The sequence below is a fragment of the Triticum aestivum genome, chromosome 2B (assembly GCF_018294505.1).
Source record: "Triticum aestivum cultivar Chinese Spring chromosome 2B, IWGSC CS RefSeq v2.1, whole genome shotgun sequence".
NCBI classification, from domain to species: Eukaryota; Viridiplantae; Streptophyta; class Magnoliopsida; order Poales; family Poaceae; genus Triticum; species Triticum aestivum.
The window spans coordinates 332,028,375-332,035,502 of record NC_057798.1 but is presented as its reverse complement, the minus strand read 5'-3'; positions in this window follow the sequence as shown (position 1 = coordinate 332,035,502).

The following is a 7,128-nucleotide window of genomic DNA, read 5'->3' as shown; positions in this document are numbered from 1 at the left end:
AGGGTCCATCGCACAGCTACGTTCGCATGCCTTTCGGCCTGCCGAACACGGCTGCCACCTACCAGCTTCACCTGTAGAGCATTCTGGCGGCTCAGGAGGCCAGGCATCAAGTGGTCCTAGCGGAGATGGAGACGGTCCATAAGGAACCACCTAGACCCCCAGAGCCTCCCGAGGCTCAGGGCCCCGGCGGCTCGTGAGGGTCGGCCTCTTCACCACGCATCTCCAAGCTGCTCCAACACCCCCCATCTACAACGGTACCAGGTGACATCTCCCAAGTTCATTTCAGCCGGGAGCACCCTCGGGGCTGCATCATTCCCAGGCCGCGTGGGTTCGTCCCTGCAGCATGTATCCCTTTTTCTTATGTCTTTAGCTTACCTTACTTGGGGCGCCCCTCGAGCTGCATCATCCCCAAGTCGCTCGAGTCTGAGCCAGTGGCATGTATCCATTCTGCATTTACCTAAGCTGATTTGCCTTTCATGCCTAACCTACATGTGATTATTGCCTGCTCGATTGACGTCTACCACGGGAGCCACTCGCGCTGGCACGGTGGTTGCGCATGGGTCCATCCCCGCAACGCCGACAAATCTGAGAGGTCGAGCTCTGGCCCGCGGCAGCCCCGCGCGCGTCACCTCACCAGACCCTCAGTGCCCTCACCTCTCTCTCGGAGCAACCAATGGCCTGCCGGCAATCATAATGCCAACCCGTGCTTTTCTCGTGCTGATTTACAGGAACCTCCTGAGGTCTACAGCGGGTGGCACCATGAGCTCCCTCTCTTTCCCATGCGATTCGCTTGCGCGTTAAAAGGGGGGCTCCTGAGCATTGCGACTCAGGAGCTCTTACTGGCTCTCCAGCCCTCACCCCCTGACCTTGACCACGGCATCACGACCTGGCATACCAGCGGCGGCTGAGCTCGCTCGAGGGCCGAGACCTGAGGACGTAGAGCACGAAGGAGAGCGTGGGGAAGAAAGCGGAGGCTCGCACGGGCCTAACCTAGCTGCGCCACGGCCTCCGACACACAAGTCTGGCGCAGTGCAAGGGAACGACTCCAGACTACCGAGATAAGTCTTGCGCCTGGAACAACTAATTGTTGCCACGCAAAATTCCCACTTGCTGCGGCTCTGTGACGGCAACGTTGCCTTCTTTTCTCAACTCGGCGGCTTCTTGCACACTAAAGGGGACCTCCTAAGCATCGCGCCTCATGGGCTCTTACTGGAGCTCGGGCTGCTCACCTCCTGGCCTAGACCACAGCATCACGACCTGGCCTACCTGCGACGGCTACAGCCTGCTTGGGGACCGGGACCTGTCAGTGTAGGGCGCTAAGTCGTCGCAAGGTTATAAAGGGGGAACCAAGCCGGGACAGGACAAGCACTCGCATGATTTCATAATAAGGATAACATCAGCAAAAGACATCGCAGACCCTTTACACGCCCCCGCGGGGTGTTTTCTCGATTCCTCACAGGGAACGAAAGACAAGAACTCTGAGGAGCCCTAACTACATGTGCCTCCGTGGCCGACGCCATCATCAACAGTGGGCCACGAGAGACCGGGGCCAACCCCATCCAGATCAGCGGTGGCGACGTCCCGATGCAGCCGCCTTGCGCCGGGTCTGAAGAGAGCTCGGGGGTGCGTAGCTGTCGTCGCTCTTCTCCGGAGTCCCGAAGAGTTCAGGAGAATTGCTGGACTCCCAAGCGTCGCTGCTGCTACCGGAGGAGCCGTTGGGGGAGCAAACGGCAGGCCCGATCCCCGCCGTGTCGACCTCCTGACTGCCCCCTCCGGGGTAGCACTCTAGCGGCGGCCTTATGCGTCGAAGACCTTGAAGAACAATGTGGAGGCGACGTTGTAATCAAAATGGATCATGAGGGCACCCCCCGTTCGGCCGACCCGGGCGACTTCGCTCCAGCCTCGCTACATGAAGATCTTGCCAATGGAGACGACTTCAATCTCTGCTCCGGTCACCGGAGCACCACAATCGGCGTGCTGCAGCCAAAGCTCGAGAGGCCCCCTTGGCGGCATCTCGATGGAGAAGAACGAATGGAAGAAGATCCAGGTGCTTGGAGGCATCGCCGCAGGCAGCACGAGCTCACGAGAGGAGTCCGCGGCATGGACTCCAAGGGCGACGGCGCGCGCCACCACGGTGTGCCGACCGCGACTGTGGCGCAGGCGGTGCCGCTCGCCGTCCCTTTCTCCGGAGCCCTTGGCTCGGGCGCACTGGGGTAGTGGGTACCGAGGAGGTGGCCGCTCGCACCAAGGCCTCGTCATCTCCAGCCCCACGACCTCACCACGGAAGTGGACCGGCCTCTTCTCTGGAAGGAGCGGATCATGTCCATCCCAGGGAGCCTTCCCCTTCTCTTCGGCTGAGAATCTGCGGATCGGTGCCATTCGCGTCAACACTGGAGGTGGAGCAGGGGAGAACAAGCAGGCTAATCAAGAAGAGATGGGCGATGAGGGCTCTCACCCCTCCTCATTTATAGCCCAAGGGAGGCCAACCGTCGACCTCCATGATCGCAGGTAATGATGACCCTTTTTGCTTGCAGCTGGGACTTGTCAAATCAGGAAGTTGCCGAGGCAGTGTGGGGAAGTGGAGACGCCAACGTCCAATCAGTCGCCATGTGTCGACCAAGGCCACATGTTGTTGGGGCCGCGGCGCTCTGCACTTGCCCTTTGGATTTGCCTCTAAGACAAGTCCGAGCGCGCCTTGGGCCCGGGGGCTACCATCAGCGTTCTGCGAACGGGGGTCCCCAGACTTGCCTGCCTGCGGCCCATGTTGGTGTCAAAACCGGTGGATCTCTTGTAGGGGGTCCCGAACTATGTGTCTTAGGCTAATGGTAGCAGGAGGCAGGGGACATGATGTTTTACCCAGGTTCGGGCCCTCTCAATGGAGGTAATACCCTACTTCCTGCTTGATTGATCTTGATGATATGAGTATTACAAGAGTTGATCTACCACGAGATCGTAGAGGCTAAACCCTAGAAGCTAGCCTATGATTATGATTGTCCTCATCCTACGGACTAAACCCTCCGGTTTATATAGACACCGGAGGGGGCTAGGGTTACACAGAGTCGGTTACAGAGAAGGAAATCTACATATCCGAACTGCCAAGCTTGCCTTCCACGCAAAGGAGAGTCCCATCCGGACACGGGACGAAGTCTTCAATCTTGTATCTTCATAGTCCAATAGTCCGGCCAAAGTATATAGTCCGGCTGTCCGAGGACCCCTTAATTCAGGACTCCCTCACTAGCCCCTGAACCAGGCTTCAATGACAATGAGTCCGACACGCATATTGTCTTCGGCATTGCAAGGCGGGTTCCTTCTCCGAATACTCCATAGAAGATTTCGAACACGGGAATCGTGTCCGGCTCTGCAAAACAAAATCCATATACCACCATAGAGAGTACAAAATTCCACAAATCTAATCTGCTGATAGCTTTTTATGACATCATGCCATGGTCTGGTCATTATTCGAATCGTTTTTCATAACGAGCCACCGCACATATCGCGAGGCGATTTTATCGGCATGTCTTGTGGAAGCAGAGATCGTGTCCCCTTATCACGGGATTCTCATCAACACGGACGTGGGTAACCCAACCGTGCCATCAAACGTGGCGCTTGGGGAATAAGCTATTTTAACGAGCAAGTGGGGAGGCGCAAGATCCCTGCTTCCTTTATAAGGGGATAAGAACTCCCTTTTTCACCCACGCCCTCTTCCTCTACGCATCCGTCCCTTCTTGCTCAAGCCCTGGCGCTCAAGCGTCCGCCTTCTCCATAAAAAAGGTTTCCCAAAAATGTCTGGATCCGGAGCAGGAGGCAAGTGGATGGCCTCTACCGTCCGGGAGAAGGATATTAAAAACCTTCGGGGGGGGGGAGGGTATTTGGCCAAGAGAATCAGCCACCATCTTCCGATGGCGGGACAAATCGTCCCCACACCAGAACCCCACAAGAGGGTGGTATTTCTCCCTCATTTTGTCCGCGGGCTAGGGTTTCCCCTCCACCCATTTGTTCGCGGCATCATGTACTATTATGGGATTGATTTTCATGATCTATCTCCCAACTCTTTCCTCAATATCTCGACATTCATCGTTGTGTGTGAGACTTTCTCCGTGTCCCGACGCACTTTGGCTTATGGATGAAGGTGTTTAATGTGAAGCCCAAGGTAGTAAGCAACGAGCATGCCAAATGCGGAGGTGCCATGGTTAGCAAGATGCCCAATGTCACATGGCCAACAAGTGCTTTTAATGATTCCGTCAAGGAGTGGCAGCAGCATTGGTTCTACATCACCAAGCCGCGTGGCAAGGAATGGGCCACCGCCCCAGAGTTTAGATCCGGCGCCCCCCTGCAGCTTACGTCTTGGCCCAAGAAGGGCTTGAACTGGGCTTCGCCTGACGAGCTATCGGAGCTCCAGACGCGCGTCCAAGACATGGAAGAAAAGGACATCAAGCTCGTCAATGTAGTCCAGGTGATGTTAGTTCGCCGGATTCTACCTTGTCAACATCGGGCTTGCAATCTATGGGAGTTCGGCCCGGCCAAGCACCAGACCTTGTTAGAGCTCTTTGGCTCTTCACATAACGACATCTGGAAGGGGTTTTTCAAGTCCGGCAAATCATGGCCGGACTCCACCGAGGACCGCGGGTACCAACTGTCCCGCCCGGCAAGTTTGGTAAGTGATCGCTTGTTGATAGTTCGTATGTTTCATTCACATATTCTTTAAGAAAATTCCTGAAGTGTTTCCCCCGAATTTCCTAGGGCTAGGTGAAGAAGGCAGGGCGGATCTACTGTCTGGCCCCGCTGCCAGAAGAACCGGCCGGCCCACTTCTGACGAAGATGCTGGTCCCGGCGCCTTACAAGGCACCAAAGAAGAAGACCGGAAAGGAGGCCAAGAAGACCTGGGGTGGCCATCGTCTTCGTGGCACTTAGGACGCAAGATCCTAATATTCCAATGCCCATTCTTCCTTTGAAGAAGATGAGGAGGAGGAGGGAGATGAATCCCCGCGGGGGGAAGAAAGAAAAGGACGGCCTCCACGTCCTTGGAGGCCAAGCCACCCAAGAGGGGAAAAACTCCTCTGCAAGAGGAGTTGAGCGGCTCCACCGATAGCAGCCCGGAGTGGGATCCCAGGGCTAAGCCCCTGGTGAACTCGTGAGTATAAAATCCGAACACACTCATGCGTCCGGACTCTTCATGGCATGACCTTCTAATCCGAGCCATACTTTTTTCAGTCTGGCGAAGCCCCGCGCCGAACAATCCTCGTCAGAAGATCTGCTGGGTTCGGACGCGATGGAGAGCGGAACACCCCCGAAGGCCTCCTCCTCCAAGCACATGAATGAAACTGAGGTTTTGTCCCATAAGGAACCAGGCCACGGAGGAGGGGAAAAGGTCACAAAGGCGGCGCTAGGAGGCCATACTTCAGGGGTCGGACACACGGGAGAGAAAGCTCCCGTGGGCGTCGATGATGGGGGTAATCTTGAATCCGGACCCCGGCCAGACACGATTCTAGAGTCCCATAAGGTCCCTGAGTCAGACAGACGGCCTCCGTCAACTGGCGGAGGTGTGCCTGCTCCACCGGCCGCCTCTATCCAACCAGAGGCGCGGAATACTTTATTGGCGGCGCTGAAGGGTGCCTCCATCGTTGATGAACACCGTGCCCTCATGGGTGCGGTGATTGAGAAGATTCAGTCTGCTGAGAGTGGACTGAATGAATCCTGTATCAGCCTCATAAGAGGCTTTGAGGTATGTTTTATGAGTTTTTGGGAGAGTGCCATGTTATAGATAGTAGCCCCTGATACACTGTTTGGTGAAAGAAAGAACCAAATAGAGGATCAAATTCATGCTCGCAGGAGACTCACTTGATGACATCTATCACTCTTTTTAACCAGCAGGCATCTGTAGCGACTACCGCCTCTCATGCTGCGGAAGTATCCGGACTGAGGCATAGTCTGGAGTGGGCCGAAGGAGAACTTGGCCAATTGAAGAGAGAGCTATAGGATAATCAAGGTATGTAGAAACCTTGTTTATGTAGCACAAATGAATAAATGTGCATGATGAAAATATTTTCATAATGTGCTCTAGGAGCGACGGCCGAAATTGAGGCTCTCAGGAAGGCTGTGGTCGAAGCTGAGAAGAAGGCAGCTGCAGAGCAGGCTCTTTGTGAGAAACACAAGGCCAAAGTTATTGAGGCTGAGCGAAAGCTTCAAGAGGCCATGCAGAAATGCGAGACCTTGGAGCAAAGTTTAGCAGCGAAAGAATTTGAACTCTCCCAGACTCGCCAAGTCGCAAGTGATGCCCGGGGGGAGTTCCAAGGTGCCCAGAAGGAAATCCATGAGGCGAGGCAGATTGCGGCTGGTAAGGCTTTTTCTGTACAAAGCGAGTATTTGAAAGGAGAAAATCAAGTTGAGAGTTTAAATTCTGATTTCTCCAAGGGTATTTGCGCAGCTACCATGCAGTATATCTGACGCCGCTCAATTCTACCGAGCCGAAGAGAGGAATACTGCAGATAGGCTCTTTTGGATGCAGTATCTGGCGCCAAATTATCCGGTGCCGTTTTCTGATCAGCTGAAGCAGCTGGTCGAACTGCATAAAGCGGCCAGCTAGCTATCGGTGTCAAAACCGGCGGATCTCGGGTAGGGGGTCCCGAACTATGCGTCTAGGCGGATGGTAACAGGAGACAAGGGACACGATGTTTTTACCCAGGTTCGGGCCCTCTCGATGGAGGTAAAACCCTACTCCTGCTTGATTAATATTGATGATATGGGTAGTACAAGAGTAGATCTACCACGAGATCAAAGAGGCTAAACCCTAGAAGCTAGCCTATGGTACGATTGTTGTTCGTCCTACGGACTAAAACCCTCCGGTTTATATAGACACCGGAGAGGGTTAGGGTTACACAGAGTCGGTTACAATGGTAGGAGATCTACATATCCGTATCGCCAAGCTTGCCTTCCACGCCAAGGAAAGTCCCATCCGGACACGGGACGAAGTCTTCAATCTTGTATCTTCACAGTCCAGGAGTCCGGCCAACGGTGATAGTTCGGCTATCCGGACACCCCCCAATCCAGGACTCCCTCAGTAGCCCCTGAACCAGGCTTCAATGACGACGAGTCCGGCGTGCATATTGTCTTCGGCATTGCAAGGCGGGT